This window comes from Monodon monoceros, unplaced genomic scaffold, assembly GCF_005190385.1.
Source record: "Monodon monoceros isolate NGI ecotype Baffin Bay Population unplaced genomic scaffold, NGI_Narwhal_1 Super_Scaffold_19, whole genome shotgun sequence".
Taxonomy (NCBI): Eukaryota; Metazoa; Chordata; class Mammalia; order Artiodactyla; family Monodontidae; genus Monodon; species Monodon monoceros.
In genome coordinates this window covers 61,409,802-61,428,665 of record NW_021703775.1, presented here as the reverse complement: position 1 = coordinate 61,428,665, position 18,864 = coordinate 61,409,802, and the positions used below count along the sequence as shown (strand labels likewise).

General features: G+C 34.9%; 1 pseudogene; it reads right to left on the bottom strand.

Moving 5' to 3' along the window:
• Positions 1-17,961: 17,961 nt before the first annotated feature.
• LOC114901031 lies at positions 17,962-18,615 on the bottom strand (annotated as a pseudogene).
• Positions 18,616-18,864: the final 249 nt, after the last annotated feature.

The window sequence follows — 18,864 nt, the reverse complement described above, 5'->3', positions numbered from 1 at the left end:
TGGTAACCAATAGTTTGTTCTCTGTATCTGTGAGTCTTTTTCTATTTTGTTATATACATTCATTTATTTTTTAGATTACACATATAAGTAATAACATAGAGTACTTGTCTTTGTCTGACTTACTTCACTAAGCAGGATACTCTCTAGGTCCAAAAATTTCGCTTTTTTTATGGCTCAGTAATATTCCATTGTAATTATATATCACATCTTTTTTTATCCTTTCATCTGTTCATGGACACTTAGGTTGCTTACATATCTTTGCTATTGTATATAATGCTGCTATGAACATTGGCATGCACGTATATTTTCAAATTAGTGTTTTTGGCTTTTTTCGAATATATGCCCAGGAGTGGAATTGCTGGGTCATATGGTAGTTCTATTTTTAATTTTTGGAGAAACCTCCCTGCTGTTTTCCATAGTGGCTGCATCAGTTTACACTCTCACCAGCAGTGTATGAGGGTTTCCTTTTCATCACATCCCTACCAACGCTTGTTATTTGTGGTCTTTTTAAGGATAGTCATTCTGAAAGGTGTGAGGTGATATCTCATTGTGGTTTTGATTTGTATTTCCCTGATGATTAGTGATGTAGTATCTTTTCATATGCTTACTGGTCATTTGGATATCCTCCTTTGAGAACTGCAGTTGAGTTTTTAAAATCCATTTTCTATTTTTTTCTTTTATTGATTTGTAGGAATCCTTTATAATTCTGCACAGTAGTCCTTTGCAATATGTATGTACAGCAAATACCTTTACACATTCTGCGGCCTGCCGTAAGAGTTATAATAATCTTTTGATATGCATTGTCTTCTAGAAGCTTTAAAATTATACCTTTCACATTTAGGTCTGCAGTTCATCTAGGATTGATCTTATTTTGGGGTGTATAGTGTAAGGTAGGGAAGGATATTTTTTTTCATATGGATATCCAGTATACCTGGCTTCATTATTAAAGAGATTTTTATTTTTCCATCACACTAAAGGTGTTACCTTTTGTCATTAATTATGTGTCTGATCATATATTTGAGGGTCTACTCCTGGATCCTGTTTCTGTTCCACTACTTTGTCTATAATTACACTAAGACACTCTGTCTTAATTATTAGAGCTTTATAATAATTATTGATTTTTGGTAGTATAAATCTTCCAGTTTTATTGTTTTTCTTTAAGATTGTCTTGGCTATTTTTGGCCCTTTTCCATATTCATTTTTAAATCAACTTGTCAGATTCTACACACAGTGAAAGTAAGAAACCTATTGAGACGTTTTGGGGATCACATTGAAACTGTAAATAAACATGGTGAGAATTGACATGGTTATGACATTGAGTCTCTCAATTCATGAACATTATCTATCCATTTAATTAGGTCTTCTTTAATTTCTTTTGATATTTTGTTGTTTTCTATGCAGAGTTTCTGTATATCTCTTGTGAAATTGATACCTATATACTTGCTATCTTTTAAGGCCAAAACATTTTAATGGCATTTGTTATAAATTTCATTTTGTATGTGTTTGCTGCTGTTTTTGGACTCCAATTTTTATCTTTCCAGCCCTATGAGATGTGTAACACTGCCTGAATTCTCATCTTCTTGGCATTGCTTTCTCTTGGACTTCTTTGCCTCTCAATTTCTGAAGCTTAGCTATTGGTGGGGAAGAATGAGTCGGATTGTTGAGCTTACTTCTCTGTGTTTACCTTCGCAGAGCTTGGTCTTTCAAGTCCAGACTGCATTAATAGCTCTGAACTCCAGCTGTTTTCTCAGTAGTCCAAGAAAATATCAAATCTTTGTTTTAAAATGAGTAAAAACAGGCACAAACAAATACTGAAATTAGTGAAATTAATGAAAAATTAAGATTAGTGAATTAATTCATTGTAAACTCTGTGAAATTAAATGTTAATTTATATTCATTTTTGTACCTACTCATAGTTGTTTTGCAGTCTTTGATAACTTTAATTACAGAGTATTTTAGGTATTAACTAAAATCATTTTTCTCCGTATATTGAGTCTAAATAAAAGGAAACCTTCAAATGAAACAAAACAAACTTTGCCCAGCTTCTTCTCTTCTTAGCTACTGGTCCCTCTGTGGTTTTACACCCTGTCCATTTGTGTCACTTATGAATTGATAAGTGCCTTGAGGGTAAAAAACAGCATAGAATTTAAGGCTCACCTAAATGATTTTTCCTTCTGTCAGGAATCTTGTCTTGGTACCTCTTCAATGATGTCAAACAGATTTCAAAAAAAAATTTATCCATATGTTCTACTTGTTCTCAGTGAGAAGTGGAATATCTCCTGATCTTTATTTCTTATTTTGCTGTTCACTTGAGTTTTCTCATTTTTAGCCACTCAATTATATTTTATTTTATCAGTTTTATTGTTTTTCTCAAAAAAATTAGTGCTAGATTTTTTTAGTATTACTACTATTTTACTAATCCATTGAATGCAGTATTTTCCTTATTAATTTTTTTCTTTTGCTCTCCTTAGATTTATTATTTTTTGTTCAGTTTGTTTCATTTCTTGAGTTAGATGTATATATATGCCTGTATGTTTTAATTTATTTACAGTAATTCAATATGTATAGTTCATGTACTTATAGGAAATTGCTATATATATATATAAACCTATAAATATTTCTCTAAGACTGAGATACAACTTATAGATATTAGTATGGTATATTCTTATAGCAATCTATAAAGATATACTGCAATTTCAGTTTTAATTTTCTCTTTGACATTGTTCAAAGAGAGTGTTTTTTTTTTTTTCATTTTCAGATTGTATGAACTTTCTATTATTATTATTATTATTTTTTTTTTGCGGTGCACAGGCCTCTCACTGCCGTGGCCTCTCCCGCCGCGGGGCACAGGCTCCAGACGCGCAGGCCCAGCGGCCACGGCTCACGGGCCCAGCCGCTCCGCGGCATGTGGGATCCTCCCGGACCGGGGCACGAACCCGTGTCTCCCGCATCGGCAGGCGGACCCTCAACCACTGCGCCACCAGGGAAGCCCTATTCTTATTTTTATTTCTAACTTTATTATGGCCAGAGAATTTGGACTATTTCTGCTTTCTAGAATTCATTGAATTTTTTTGTGGCCTAATAGCTTCGTGAATTTTTCATGGATACTTGAAAGAAAGCATAGTCTCTGTATCTTCATTTTCTGCTTTTAATATGCTTCTATTTCTTCCTTGAATATTCACTAGTTTTTGTGAATATTGATACTGTCTTTTATAATATATAGATATTTCTACTATTATAGTTTTATTGAGCATTGTAACCTTTACTGTTTTAAAACTTTCTTCTTTTTTCATCGTATGTTATGTTTTTTGCCATTTATTCAATCAGTGTGATACTTAGATCATAGTTTCTGACTTGTTTTTATAGTAATTTATCAATTCATTTAAAAATTTTCTAAATTAACATTTCAGGTTTGATTTACGTTTATAGTGTATATTTGGTTTTGCTTTGTGATCAAATATGGAAAATTTTTTCTTACAATAAATGAATACAATTTTTTTTATTCTTACTGAAATAACAAATATGTTTCATCTTAGTTTGTCATATTTTATATTTTATAGCTTTTAAAAATATTTCATGGCTTGCTCTGCTTTTTCCACTTTATGTTTGTGCTCCTTCTTATAATTAGAAAAGTCTATATTTTTTTGTGGTTGTCTCCCATAAAACTATAATTTTATATGATAGTCTTAATTCTTTCTGTAGACAATATTTAATAATTTTCTAATATGATTAATTATAAAATTAGTATGATTTTCTACTTTCCTGACTCTTCTCCACCTCCTAATTTTAACTATATGATATTTCTTAATATTTACTTTTGATTTTATCAGATAATCTTCTTCTATTATTGATTTTTCTGATTTAACTATTTTTGACCTCCAACTGTTAAAAGTAAGTCAACATCCTTACATTACCTGCCATCTTTATTTCACCTTCCTTCTTAACATTTTGCTTATATACTATTAAGAGCTGTAATATCCTTTTCTGTCAGCAAAACTCCACAGTTGTTTTAGTCTTAGACCTACAGTTACATAGATGTAGCTCACTGATATTTCTTCTGCCACTCTCTCCTGTCATCTTTTTGTGGCCTCTAGAAAATTCATCCAGACAGCTTCATAGGAACAATATTCTTCATGTTCTTGCTGTTATTAATATATTATCAAACTTGATTTTTAGCCTTTTGAACACAGACTTGTGTTGAAATACTAATGAGGAAACATGAATGACGTGTTTGGTGGACACTTTTTCTTCTTTTGTTCCTGCCACTCTCTGCCTCTTGCTGTCTACCCGGTTATAGGGGCAGGGCTCTCAGAAGACTTGTTTCTGCAAAGTGACTTTACGTCTCTTGGCAACGGGTGAATGGTCTTGAGTAGGCACCAGACCCAAGTTCAGTCAGTCAGAGTCCCATCTATAGACATTTGGGGGAGAGAAGATGATAGAGATAGAGATAGGGACAGGGACAGGGACAGAGAGAGAGAGAGACAGAGAGACAGAGAGAGACAGTCTTTCTCTGGGTGGCTGAACCTGTAAATAAGGCTGTTGATACCCGGTTTATAGCTAGTAAATGGGAAAAGCAGAGATTAAAAAAATAATAAATGGGGCAGTAGTACAGAGAGATGCAGAGCTAAGTGAGGAGGAAGACTTTCTAGGTTTCCTATAGATTCTAGTTTATGCTTCCAGTTTGTTCCTGAGACCTGCCTGCTTCTCTTGTTTCCATGAAACATCTTTATAACCTTATAATAAATTCACCTATTTTACTGAAATAGATTTCTTTTATTTGCAACTATAATAAGCCGACTCATACCCTGAATGTAATCACAGATCACAGTCCATCCAGCTAAAAAGAGTAAGAAAAACTAGATTAGATTACTCTTTCTTATCCTGCAGGATATTTTCAACTGTAGAGTCACCATGTGAATTCAAACAGACTATTAGCTAGCTCAGTTACCAGATTAGATCTGGTTTAAGTACCAGGAACTTATTGGCTGGTCACTATAATACAATAGTGCAAAATTAAAAGCAACTGAGAGGTTCAGTCATTTGTATTGGTAGTGGCTCATTAAGTCAGCCACATGAGCTGCAGGCAGGTACATCTGGATTCACACAGCTTGCTACTCTTTCCCTTCAATTCTGCTGTGGATATCTATGCTTGCAGCCCAGCCATTGGCTGATCTTAAAAGCAGTCTGATCAAAAAGCACACCTCACCAGATAGGGCTATTTCTATAACCCTCACAGTCTATAATCCAAGGCATAGTAGCAGGGTCGAAGTATCCCCAGGTAACTGAATATTCTCTTGGTACTTTGAAGAGCAGCCTGAACTTCTTAAACTTCTCCAGAATTGTTGGGGACATGGTGGAGGTGGCTGAGGGAGGAGCTGTAGCCTTAGAAATCATCCAGTCAGGCATCTTGGTAATGTGTAGGCCTGTTCAAAATACATACAAAAATGTAAAGCTTAATTAGTTTTTAGCTTAGAACTTGGTTGAAAACTTCATTTAGTCTTTTTATTTCTTTCCCATTATTGAGACAACAAGATATTTTATTTAACAGAAAATAAAGGAAAATGAAACAAAGAAAAAAGTCACTCAGAGTTCTACCAACCAAAGAAAAACACTGTTAATTCTAGCATTTTGGTATTTTTTCTTTCTAGATTTTGTTTTTAACTTTTCAATATATTTATTCTTTCATTTGCTTGGCATAATATTGTATATTTACAATTCCGAATCTATTTTTTATCCATGAACTTTCTGTATTATTATAAGCTCAATGTAAATATTTTCAAGGGCTTCATAATATTCTGTGAGATGGATATCACATAGTTAACCATTGCTTTGGGACATTAATATTTGTAATTTTGGGACTTTTTAATGTTCCAATAAATCTCTTTTGTATAAAATTTTTCATATATGTAGAATTTTTTTGTACATTAAATCTTCAGACATTTCTGCTCTGATTTTGAATATTTTATCTCTGGCAGTATGTCAGTCTCTCACCTTGGCGCAGCTTCCCTTTACATTTGCAGGGACTAGACCTGGGTCTGTGAACCGAAGGGGGCCCACAGCAGGTCTGGGAACGCTGAACTTGAACTGCTCATTTGAATGAATCTGAAATCTGGTTTGATCCCTTTGTTTTCACCTCACTGCATCCCAAAGATGAGAACTGGCTGAGAACGTGCCCAGATTTGGCTCTGCCAGCTGGCAAGGCATCCCCAAATAATAGGAGATTATTAGAATCCTGCCCTTTTCCAGCGAGCTTTTATCCACATTCATCTTTGTGTTGTGCCAGTTAGGTACAGTGGTTTTCTTTGTATGCACCCTGGCAGCCCTATCCACATAGATTTGGGAGGAAAATCTCACAGAATGTGAGATCCTTTTAGATAACAGGAGTTTTGTTAATTTTAACCCAAAGATACTTGTGATGGCAGTGGGGCTGTGAGTGTCAGCTGCAGGTAAGGGCTTAGTTGCTAGGCTGCCTCTGTGGAACTTTGCAGATACTCCATTTCTTTCATGGCTACAGTCTTATTGAGGTCAGCAATTGATGTGAAACCAAAGAAGGGAATCAGAGACAGGGCTTCTAGAAGAGATGACATCATGAGTCCAGTCCTTGCTTTGGGTGCCTTTATATGGTCTGCTTAATTCCTTTTTGCAGAACTGGGGGTGGTGGTGGGCACTGCCCCTTCTCTGTTAGCAACCTGAACACTTCTAGTATTAGTAATTGAAGAGATATTGATGGATCTTGGGAAGGGGTTAACTTCTTTCCCTCTGGTTATTGTCATCAGTGGGCAGGGGGACATACTCAGGTGGTCAGGTGGTGTGTGGGAGCTGAAATTCCAGATAAGAAATAGTTGTCTTCATCTCAAATAGCACCTCTACCTCCATCCCTGGGCCTAGGATACTGGGTTATTTCTCTGCTATTGCTCAAAGAGAAATGCCAGTATATTCCCATGGTGTGTGTATTTGTGTGTGTGTGTGTATAATTAATGAACTATTGCAACATGTTAGCTGCTTTTTTTGCCAGAGGGAATCTTACAGTATTTTGTAAAATACTAGAATTTTAGAGCCAGAAGACACCATGGATATCCATTAATCTATGGATTAACCACGATAATTTTTTTCTTTCATTTTTTCTTTTTTTTTTTTTTTTTTTTTTTTTTTCGGTATGCGGGCCTCTCACTGTTGTGGCCTCTCCTGCTGTGGAGCACAGGCTCCGGACGTGCAGGCCCAGCAGCCATGGCTCACGGGCCCAGCTGCTCCGCGGCATGTGGGATCTTCCCGGACCGGGGCATGAACCCATATCCCCTGCATCAGCAGGCGGACTCTCAACCACTGTGCCACCAGGGAAGCCCTTTTTCTTTCATTTTTATTGAGATACAATTATCATAGAGTACTCTATAAGTTTAAGGTGTACAGCATAATGATTTGACTTACATGTATCATGAAATGATTGCCACAAGTTTAGTCAATATCCATCATCTCATATAGATACAAAATTAAAGAAATAGAAAAAAAATTTTTTTCCCCATGATGAGAACTCTTAGGATTTACCCTCTTAACAATTTTCAGATATAGCATACAGCAGTGTTAATTATATTTATCATGTTGTATATTACATCCCTAGTACTTATTTACTTTAGAGCCGTAAGTTTGTACCTTTTGATTGCCTTTATCCAGTTCCCCTTCCCCCACCCCACTGCCTCTGGTAGGTACAAATCTGATCTCTTTCTCTATGAGTTTGTTTGTTTTTTAAGTATAATTGACATACAATACCATGTTAATTCCTCAGGAAAGCGATGCAGATCAGTTTTAGGGATTTTTCCAAAGCAGAAGAGGTATTGACTCAGCCCCGTCTACAACCTGGGTATTCTGGCCTCAGCCAATGGTCTTTTCATTACAAAAAGCCTATTTTTGTAGTAAGAGAAAATGTTTTTCTGTAATTTTTTCTTTTTTAGAACAAAAATACTTTGCTGAGGCAGGAGAAAGAATAACACAAAAGATTCATTATTATTACTATTACTGTTACTATTAAGCATACTACTTTATACTTGTTATTTTTAAAAAACAATTTACTGATGTATAATTAGCTTTCAGAAAGCTTTACATAATGAGTTTGGTGATGAGACTATACCTGTGAAACCATTACCACAATCTATGCCATAAACATATCCATCACCTTCAAAAGTTTCCTCCCCCCTCTTTATTTATTATTATTTTTGTAAGAACACTTGACAAAAGTTCTGCACTCTTCAAAATTGTAAGTATACAATACAGTATTGTTAACTATGGGCACTTTTAACTATAGTCTGTGTAGTAGATCTGTAAGACATTCATCTTGCATAACTAAAACTTTGTAACCTTTGACCTCCTGGCTTGCCCCTCTCCCTAGCCCTGACAACCACCGTTCTATTCTCTGCTTCTATGAGTGTGGCTATTTTAGATCCCTTAGATAATTGAGATCATGTAGTGTTTGTCCTTCTGTGTCTGCTTATTTCACTTAGCATAATGTCCTCCAGGTTCATCTATGCTCTTGCAAAGAGCATGATTTCTTTTATTGTTAGCCTTCTTTTTTGTGTGTATGCACATTTTCTCTGTCCATTTATCTGTCAATGGACATTTGCTTTGCCTCCATGTCTTGGCTCTTCTGAATAATGCTGCAAACTAACATGGGAATGCAGATATCTCTTCAAGATCTTGATTTCAATTCCTTTGAATATATACCTAGAAATGAGATCTCTGGATCATATGGTAGTTCTCTTTTTAATTTTTTTGAGGAACCTCCATATACTTTCTACAGTGACTGCACCAATTTACATTCTCACCAACAGTATTTGAGAGTCCCTTTTTCTTCATATTTTCACCAACACTTACTTTTGTTTTTTTTTGTTTTGTTGACAATACCCATCTTAACAATTGTGAGGTGGTACCTCATTATGGGTTTGACTTGCATTTCCCTGTGATTAGTGATAATGAATGATGATGAGCGCCTTTTCATATACCTGTTGGCCATCTGTATGTCTTCTTTGGAGACATGTCTGTTCAGCTCCTTTGCCCTTTTTTAGATTGGTTTAATTAATTAATTAATTTTTTTGCTATTGAGTTGTAAGAGTTCCTTGCAAATTTTGGATAATAATCCTTTATTAGACACATGACTTGCGAATATTTTCTCCCATTCCGTTGGTTACCTATTAATTTGTTGATTGTTTCCTTTGCTGTTCAGAAGCTTTTCACTTTGGTGTAATCCCCCTTGTCTATTTTTGATTTTGTTGCTTGTGCTTTTCATGTTATATCCAAGCATTCATTGTCAAGGCTGATGTCAAGAGCTTTTTCCCTGTTTCCTTTCAGGAGTTTTATGGTTTCAAGGCTTATGTTTAAGTCTTTAATCCATTTTGAGGTGGTTGTTAATAGAGTTATCAGTGGAAAAACAATATATATAACATGATAACTATGTCTTTGTTGAATGGATATATTGAGAATCTCTGCTTTGCATATATCATGTCTATTTATTTTGTTGAATGAAAAGATGGATACAAAGCAGGACTACAAAAGACTTGATGCATCCTCCTGAAAACAAGTAAATTATAATATTTTATCCTTCTTAAGGTTTTTTATTCTTAATTTTCTATCATGTAATATTTTTCTTATTTGTTTATTTTCCTTTCACATGTGTGGGGGTTGAAGAGTGATAAAAATGTTTCACATCCCTTTGGACTCCTTCTTTTCCAGAGTTCTGCCAAATGTCCACTAATGAATTCAGTGTAGGGCAGGAGTCAAGAGACTTGAGCTGTCTCTGTTGAGTTTGGGCAGGTAATTTCATCTGTCTGGGGACTTTCTACCCCTTAGGTATAAAATAAGTCATTGTACTAAAGACGCATGTAGTTCCTCATAACTCAAAAATTCTATGTCTTTAGCTTTATAATAAACATATATTGCTGTGAGAGCTTGGTACAGGGCACTTTGCCTGGGCTTTATAAACAGTTGTCTGATCAAACTTCTGTCATAAATGAATGATGGGAATCAATGAGCATTTATTTAATGAGTGGTTTATCCTCCTCCACTTCTCCCATCCTCTCAAAATGTACAGGTATATTTAAATGGTTGCACAGGAATCAGAAGAATTCAATATAGTGTTTTGTTGATTAGAAACAGAATAGTCTAGAGCCTGACAGACTTGTGTTTGAGTCCAAATTCTTCTCCTCATTCATGTGAATTACTTAATTCCTTTGAGGTTTAGTTTCCTTGTCTGTAAAACAGAGATGGTTATATCCCTTCATTGGATCATTAAGAAAATTAAATGATATAGTGTGTAAAGTGCCTGGCATATATTGAGTATCAATAAATCTCTATTGATTTTCTGCTCTTTGAATTTCAGATTTGCCCTTGAGTAACTACAGAAATCATGCTACACACAGGTGGCAGTTGCTGGCCATCTCTGGTGTGCCTTAGCTTGGAGGTGCATTACTCTGATTTCTGCCTCCATTTCACATGTCCTTCTTTCCTGTGTGTCTGTGTCCTGATTCCCCTCTCATTATAAGGGTCACAGTCACTGAATGAGGGCCTGCCCTAGTCCAGTTTGACCTCATCCTAGCTTGATTACATCTGCAAAGGCCCTATTTCCAAATAAGATCACATTCACAGGTACTGGGTTTTACTTCTTCCTTTCCAATCTGCATTCATTTTGTTTCTTTTTCTTGCCTTATGATAGTAAATAGAACCTTAAGTACAATGTATTAGAGAAGTGCTGAGAGTGGTCATTCTTGTATTTCTCGTGATATTTGGAAAGAGTCTATTTTATCCCTATTAAGTATATTAGCTCTAAGTTTTTGATAGATGCCCTTTATTTGGATTCAGGAAGTCGCCTTCTATTGCAATTTGGCTGAGAGTTTTTTTTTAAAAATCAGGAATGGGTGTTGGATTTTAGGAAATGCTTTTTCTTCATCTATTAAGATAATCATGTATTTTTTGGTTAAAATAATGAATTATATTGATTCTTAAAAAATTTTTATATTGATTCATATTTTGATTGTCAAACTAACCTTTCATCCCTGGGATAAATCCCATTTGGTAATAATATATTATCCTTTCTGTATATTGTTGTATGTTATTAGTTAAATTTTTATTTATTATAGAATATTTGCACTAATATTCATGAGGGATATTGGTCATTAGTTTTCATTTCTTGTAATGACTTTGTTATGTTTTGGTAGCAGACTAACACTGGCCTCATAGAATGAGGTGGAATGGATTCCCTCTTCTTCAATTTTATGGAAGGGTGTTTATAGAATTGATATTATTTCTTCCTTAAAAATTCGGTAGAAATAACCATTGAAGTCATCTGGGCTTGGGGTTTATTTTGTTGAAAGGTATTAGCTACAAATTTGGTTTCTTTAATAGGTATAGGAGTACTCAGGATATCTGTTTCTTCTTGTGTGAGATTTAGTAGTTTGTGTGTTTCAAGGCATAAAGTTTTTCATATTTCCTTATTGTCCTTTAATATCTGTAGACTCTATAGTGTTGTTACTTCTTTCATTCGATGCTGTTAATTTGTCTTTTTTTGCCCCAGTTTGTTTGAGTAGAGGTTTACCAATTTAATCTTGAAGAACCAGTTTTTGATTCAATTTCATTTTTCTATTTTTTCCCTTTTTTTCTATTTCATTCATTTTTACTTTGATATTTATTATTGCTTTCTTTCTAGTTACTTTGAGTTTAATTGAGTTCTTGTTTTTCTCAATGCTTAAGGTGGAACTTTAAGTCATTGATTTGACTCCATTCCATCTTTTCTAAAATAGGTGTTTAGTGCCATGAATTTCCTACTAATCAACGTACCACAAATTTTGAGATGTTGATATGTTGTGTTTTCACTTTGACCCAGTTTAAAATACTTTCTAATATCCTCTTTGATTTCTGTTTTGATCCATAGGATATTCAGAAATGTGTTTTTTAGTTTCCAACTAGCTTGGGATTTTCTTAAGCTCTTTATTTATCTTTATCAATCTATTATTGATTTCTAATTTGATTACACTGTGATTAAAACAACATACTTTTTATGACTTGGATCCTATTCCAGTTATTGAGACTTATTTTGTTGCCCAGAATATTGTCTATATAGGTAAAAGTTCAGTGTGCACTTGAATGTGTATCCTACTGTTGTTTGGTGAAGTATTCAGTAAATGTTAATTAGTTAGGTCAAGTTGGCTAATGGTATTATTCAAATCTTTAAAATCTTCACTTATTTTGTGTCTATTTGTTCTATAAATTATTGGAAGAGGGGTTGAAATATCCAACTGTAATTGTGGTATTTTCTGTTTCTCCTGCAAGGTCAGTTAGTTTTTGCTTCATATATTTTGAAGCTCTGTTTTTAGGTGCATAAATATTTAGGAATGTTATACCTATTGATTAATACTTAAAATTATTATTATCTTCTTTATCCCTACTAGTAATTTTTGCTTTTAAATATACTTTGATATTAATGTCACCACTCCAGCTTTCTTTTGATTAATGTTAATATGGTATATGTTTGTTCATATTTTTACTTTTAACCTATTTGTTTCTTTATATTTAGGGCATGTTTCTTGTAGCAGTATATAGTTGTGTCTTTAAAAAAAGTCTATCTGTAATTATTGATATGTTTTGGTTTAAATTGATCATCTTGCTATTTGCTTTCTGTTTGTCTCATCCATTTTTTATACCTTATTTCCCCCATTATCTTCTTTTTGTTGGATTAACTTAATATATTATGACTCTGTTTTACCTATATTGTTGACTTAACTAGATAGAGCTCTTTATTATAGTATTTGCTAGGTTTTATATTATATATCTTTAACTTATCACATTCTAACTTCAGGTAAAATTATACCACTTCATGAACATTTTATGAACTTTTCAATGGTATACATCTTTTTCTCCCTGTCCATCTTTTGTGGTTATCCTCCCTGTCTAATTTTACAACGGTTATAAACCATGTTTATTCTTTTTTTTAAAATTTATTTATTTATTTTATTTTTGGCTGTGTTTGGTCTTTGTTGCTGTGCATGGGCTTTCTCTAGTTGCGTCGAGTGGGGGCTACTCTTTGTTGTGGTACGTGGGTTTCTCATTACGGTGGTTTCTTTTGTTGTGGCACTCGGGCTCAGTAGTTGTGGCTCGCAGGCTTAGTAGTTGTGGCTCATGGGCTTAGTTGCTCCGCGGCATGTGGGATCTTCCCGGACCAGGGCTCAAACCCATGTTCCCTGCATTGGCAGGCAGATTCTTAACCATTGCACCACCAGGGAAACCCCAACCATGTTTAATCTTACTATTATTTTTGTTAAACAATTGTCTTTTAAAATATATTTAAAATAATAAGAATAATATATTTTCCCGTTTTATTGCCATTTTTAGTGCTCTTTATTCCTTGTGTAGATCTTTATTTCTACTTGGTATCATTTTCTTTCTGCCTGAAGGACTTTTTTAAAAAACATTTATTGTAGTAATGATCTGCTGGTGACAAATTCTTTCAGTTTTCTGCATAAGTCTTTATTTCATCTTCTTTTTTGAAAGAAATTTTCACTAGGTATAGAGTTTTAGATTGGCAGATATTGTTTCACTGGGTTTTTGCTTGCATTTTTTCCAGACAAGAAATCAGCTGTCATTCTTATTTTTTGTCTCTTTGAATGTAATACAACTTTTTTTCCCTCTGACTAATATTTTTTCTTTATCACTGATTTTGAGCATTTTAATTATGACATACTTTGGCATATTTTCTTCAGTTTCTTGTGTTTGGGGTTTCTAAAATTCTTGGCTCTATGGGTTTATAGTTTTCAGCAAATTTTAAAGAATTGTAGCCATTATTTTTTTCAAGTATTTTTTTCCACCACTTCCATCATCCCCCAAACCCAGAGACTCCAATTATACATATATTAGGGCTGCTTGATTTTGTCCTATGCTTCATGGAGGCATTGTTCATTGTAAAAGCTTCTCTTTAGTTCATTTTGGGTAGTTTTATTGCTACATATTTAATTTCATTAATATTTTTTTCTTCAATGTCTAGCCTGCTCTTAATCTTATCCAGTCTATTTTCATTTCAAATGTTACATTTTCTCCTTTAACGGTTTGATTTGGATTTCTTTCTCTCTCTCTTTGTCCTCTCTACTTAAATCTCTGAATGTATGATATATAGCTGTAATAACTGTTTTAATGTCCTTGTTTTCTAATTTCAACATATGCATCAATTTTGAGTCATCTTTGATTTATTACATTTAAAAATTTATTTTCCTTGTTTTTTTGGTCTGGTAATTTGTTACTGGATTCCATCTGTTGTAAATACTACATTGTTTGGTGTTTATAGAAATAATTTTTTTTTAATTTAGAAAAAATACTTTTTTATTACTATAAATATTCTTGTATTTTGTTCTGGAATACATTAATTTTGAAGGGTTTGGTTTCTTCAGCTCTTGCATTTACTTACGATTTGTTAGGTGTAACTGTAGCAGTGCTCAGTCTAAGGAGAATTACTCCACTAATAATACAAGACCCCTCTTTGTAGTCTACCCAAAACTCAGTGAATCATGAGGGTTTTCATTTTGGCTGGTGGGAACAGACACTATACCTGGCCTTGTGTGAGTGTTGGGCATTATCACCTCTAATCCTTTTGTGTGACTCTGCTCAGCTTCAGGAAGTTTCCTCACATACACTTGCTGATTATTACTCAGCTGAACACTGAGGGGTCCCTTTGCAAGCTTAGGAATTCTTTCTCTGTATATCCTTCTTCTCTTTGGTGCACTGTGTTAAGAACCTTCTTCACAGACTTTTACCTCTCTCTCCTCAAGTTACAAGGTACACTCTGCTCTGCTTAGATACCCTCTATTTGCACCATGATTTGAAACTTTCTTAAGGAAGTAAACTAGAGCAAGTATAGATATCACCTTACTTGTTTTCTGTCTTTCAGTGATCACTGTCCTTTATTGCCTGATATCCCATGTCATGAAAACAATTTAAAAAATATTTTGTCATTTTTGTTGTTTCAGGCTGGTGTGTACATCTGGCCAGAAGCAGAAATTTTGAGTTGTCTTGAAATCTTAGTTAAATACTCTATGGATTTTTTTTTTCAACTTCTCTATGCTTATATCAAATCTCCCAAATAAGACAGTGAACTCCTCTAGGACAGGGGATTCATCTTAAACTTGGGCATGTTCCCTGTAACACTGTGTAGTTTGCTGTAAATTTTAAAAGTTACTGGTACAAGGGTAATGACTGCATAGGAATTATTTGCAACATTCTTTCTGTCCTTGTCTATCACACGATATTTAATAATGTCATCTTGAGTTTATTGTTATCTGTGCTCCTCTGAAGGAAGAGGAGGGTTGAGTCAGTCTGGCTTTGAGTGAAAGTAGGAGTTACAGGGCCTGAGACCCTGGGTTGTAAACGAAATTTACAACCGGGTAGAAAAGTTAAAGACCAAATGTTGAGTGAAAGTCAGGAAAAGGAAATACAGAGGAGCCCAGTGACTGGGATTCCAGTGAGGATCCAGAAGTATGGAATCTGGGAACAAGGATAAAGAGGGAAAAAAGCAGTCCTGCAAATATCCTGAGGTATGTGCTGGATGATATCCATTTGAATATTTAAAAAAAATCACCTGGTATAGAAATGGTAAAAAGAGTGAATCTGGCATGAAGAGACAGAAGTTTGATGGAAAACTCACTTGATGCACATTAACTCTAACTGGTTCCTCTCCCAATTCTGTTAGTGTGGCTCTAATCTCTACATTAGCTCTGTAAACCCCATCATCCTGATTATTCGGAGAGGTTTCCTGGCTCTGTTGCTTTATAACTAAGATATTTGTAAACATAATAAACACTCCCACAAAACATCCGTCTCAAAATTGGTTCCCTTTCTTCATAAAGGAGCCAGAAATTCTGATATGATCACAATAAAAAGATCATGCTGTTTGTTATACTGAGGGCGTTTCATTACCTTAGCAAGTGTTTTAAATGAATAATAAGTTTAAAACTCAAATAGAGTATTACAAGGTAATATCTCAAAACATTTCAGAATTATTTGCTCTTTGTTCAGATACTATAGCTTCTAGGTAGAGCAGTGTCTGATAGGCCTTACTCAATATAACCATAAATTTCTGTGGTTTCTACCCACCCATCAGATTCCATAAAAGCCAGATAAAAATTCCTGAAGATCATTTAAAATATTAATAGAGCTATGTCCTGGCACTATGATGAAGGCCATGCAATATATTATCACATTTAATACTTGCAATAATGCTATGAAGTTGGTATTGTTATTATTTCCATTTACTAGAGGAAAATCCAGTATAGAGAGTTTAAGTAACTTGTCCAAAGTTGCTGGTTTTCAGGAAGATCAGCATCAGATCTGTTTGATTTCAAATTTCTTAATCACTGTTCTGCATGATTTTCTCTCATTCTCTCTTTTGTCTCTTTTTTGGAGGGAAGGACTGAGCTACAAATTCAACAGGCTTTACATAATACCAATTTATCATTATTTCACTTAGTCAAAAGGTGCTATAGACTTAATGTTTTTGTCCCCCCAAATACATTTGTTGCAACCTAATCCCTACTGTGATGGTGCTTGGAAGTGAGGCTTTGGGGAGGTGATTAGGTCATGAGGATAGAGCCCTCATGAATGGAATTCGTGCCCTTATAAAAGAGACCCCCATCAACCATGTGAGGACATAGTGAGAAGATGGCTGTCTATGAACCAAGAAGTGGGCTCCCATTAGACACCAAAACTGCTGCCACCCTGATCTTCTTCCCAGTTTCTCAGAGCTATGAGAAATGTCTGTTGTTTAGGCCACCTAGGCTATGGTATTTTATATTTTGTTATAGCAGCTCAAATAGATGCAAGGCCATTCTAGAATATGTTCTTGGAATTCATCAAAACGCCCTGACTTCTTCGTAATTAAAGGGTTTGCTTGAATTAGGAGTCTCTCTTCCACTCTCTGCTACTACCTTAAAAATGTATCCCAAGATAAAATGGCACTGTCTACCCATAAAAATTCATAAAACACAGTAGGTTTTCTATATTTTTGCTACTGTAAAATTCAGGTTAACTTTCCTTTTACTGGAACTCAATGCAAACCGAATATTCATGATTTATTGGGAGGGAGAGAATTTATCTGGAGGTTGTGGGTATTCCCTCACAATGATTGATATGGGGCAGCAGAGGGCTTTACAAGTGAGCATGGCTGAGGCCAGATGAGAAAAGCTTTCCTTGGGTGTGTTGGGAGTGGGAATAGAGAGAAGGGTGAGCAGTGGTGGAAAGGGTTATCAGAAATCATGAAAGGCAGGAGAAAAAGGAATCAAGTCATGGGTGTAGCTAGGCCAGGTAGGAGAGAGTCAGAGAAATTGCCAATTAGAGTTGAAGATAACAACCAGTTAAATAGACAAAACCCCATCTGCAGGGCTTTCTGTCTAGTCCTATCCAGCTTCAAGCTATGAAGAACTATAATTACAGATTTAAAAAATCTTAGGTGGTACCAGTCACAATCTTATATACTTTATATTTGATATTATATTTGTTGATTATTTTTATTACATTTATTTGTTATATTTGTTACATTTATATTTATTATTTCTCATGAAAATATCATAAATTCTTCTTTTTATTTGAAATACAACTTTATTCTGATTCTAAATGAAAAGGAATGGGAATGACAGTAGAAAACAAGATTCTGCCACTGAATATAGTGATGTGACTGTAACAGTCTTATATTTGAAACTCAAGGAGGAAACAACTGTGTTGCAAAACAGCTAAATATGCAGGTCCAAAAAATGAGGTTTTTTTTTTTTTTAACTGCCACATTCACTCCGAAGCCCATTCATCTCCTTTAGCATCCCAAAGATTAAGCACATGTTCTGCTTAGCTATATAATAAAGTGGCAAACACACTGCACCACTGACATCACAGAACAGTTGCCTATAAGACTAGACTTCTGACTCTGACTAGACTTCCAGCTTCACTTTCTCACATGTCATCATCTTCGTCTGGGAGAGCAGTTGTCTGAGCAGCCTCTAGATCATGCTTATACCGCACTGCCAAGGCTGGGTCCGTGACCACCTCTGGTGGGGTGAGAGCAGGCATGGCAATGAACTCCAAGTTAGGGTCTCTGATCAGTTTTATAGCAAGGCAGAGGAAGGGCTTTTCAAAGTTGTAGTTACTTTTGGCAGAAATGTCATAGTACTGAAGATTCTTCTTTCGGTGGAAGACAATTGACTTTGCCTTGACCTTTCTGTCCTTAATATCTACTTTGTTGCCATACAACATGATGGGGGTGTTTTCACACACTCGTACCAGATCTCTATGCCAGTTAGGCATGTTCTTGTAAGTAACTCTTGATGTTACATCAAACATTATAATGGCACAATGAGCTTGGATATAATAGCCATCTCTCAGTCCACCAAATTTCTTCTGACCAGCTGTATCCCATACATTGAACTTAATCTGTCCGTTGTTGGTATGGAACACAGGGGGATGGACCTCAACACTCAAGGTAGCTATATACTTCTCAGATTCACTAGTCAGATGATGTTTCACGAATGTATCAGTAGTTTTCCCAGTACCACCATCACCAACCAATACAAGTTTGAACTGAACTTGGGGCTCTTCTTGGGCAGCCATCGTGATGTTACTTCCAGAAACATCTCTGTACCCTTCTGACTGAACTCATAAATTCTTACAAAAATCCTATGGTGGGGATTATCCAAATATTACAAAAAAAGAAACTAAGCAAGTGCAGAAAATTTGGGGTTAGATCTTAAGGCTAATCTAATCTCAGATCATAGGCTTTCTCCCTTAAATTCTCAACAAAGTGACAGTTTTCTTCCAGTAAAAGATTATTTCTGCACCCAGGAAATTTGAAGAAAATCA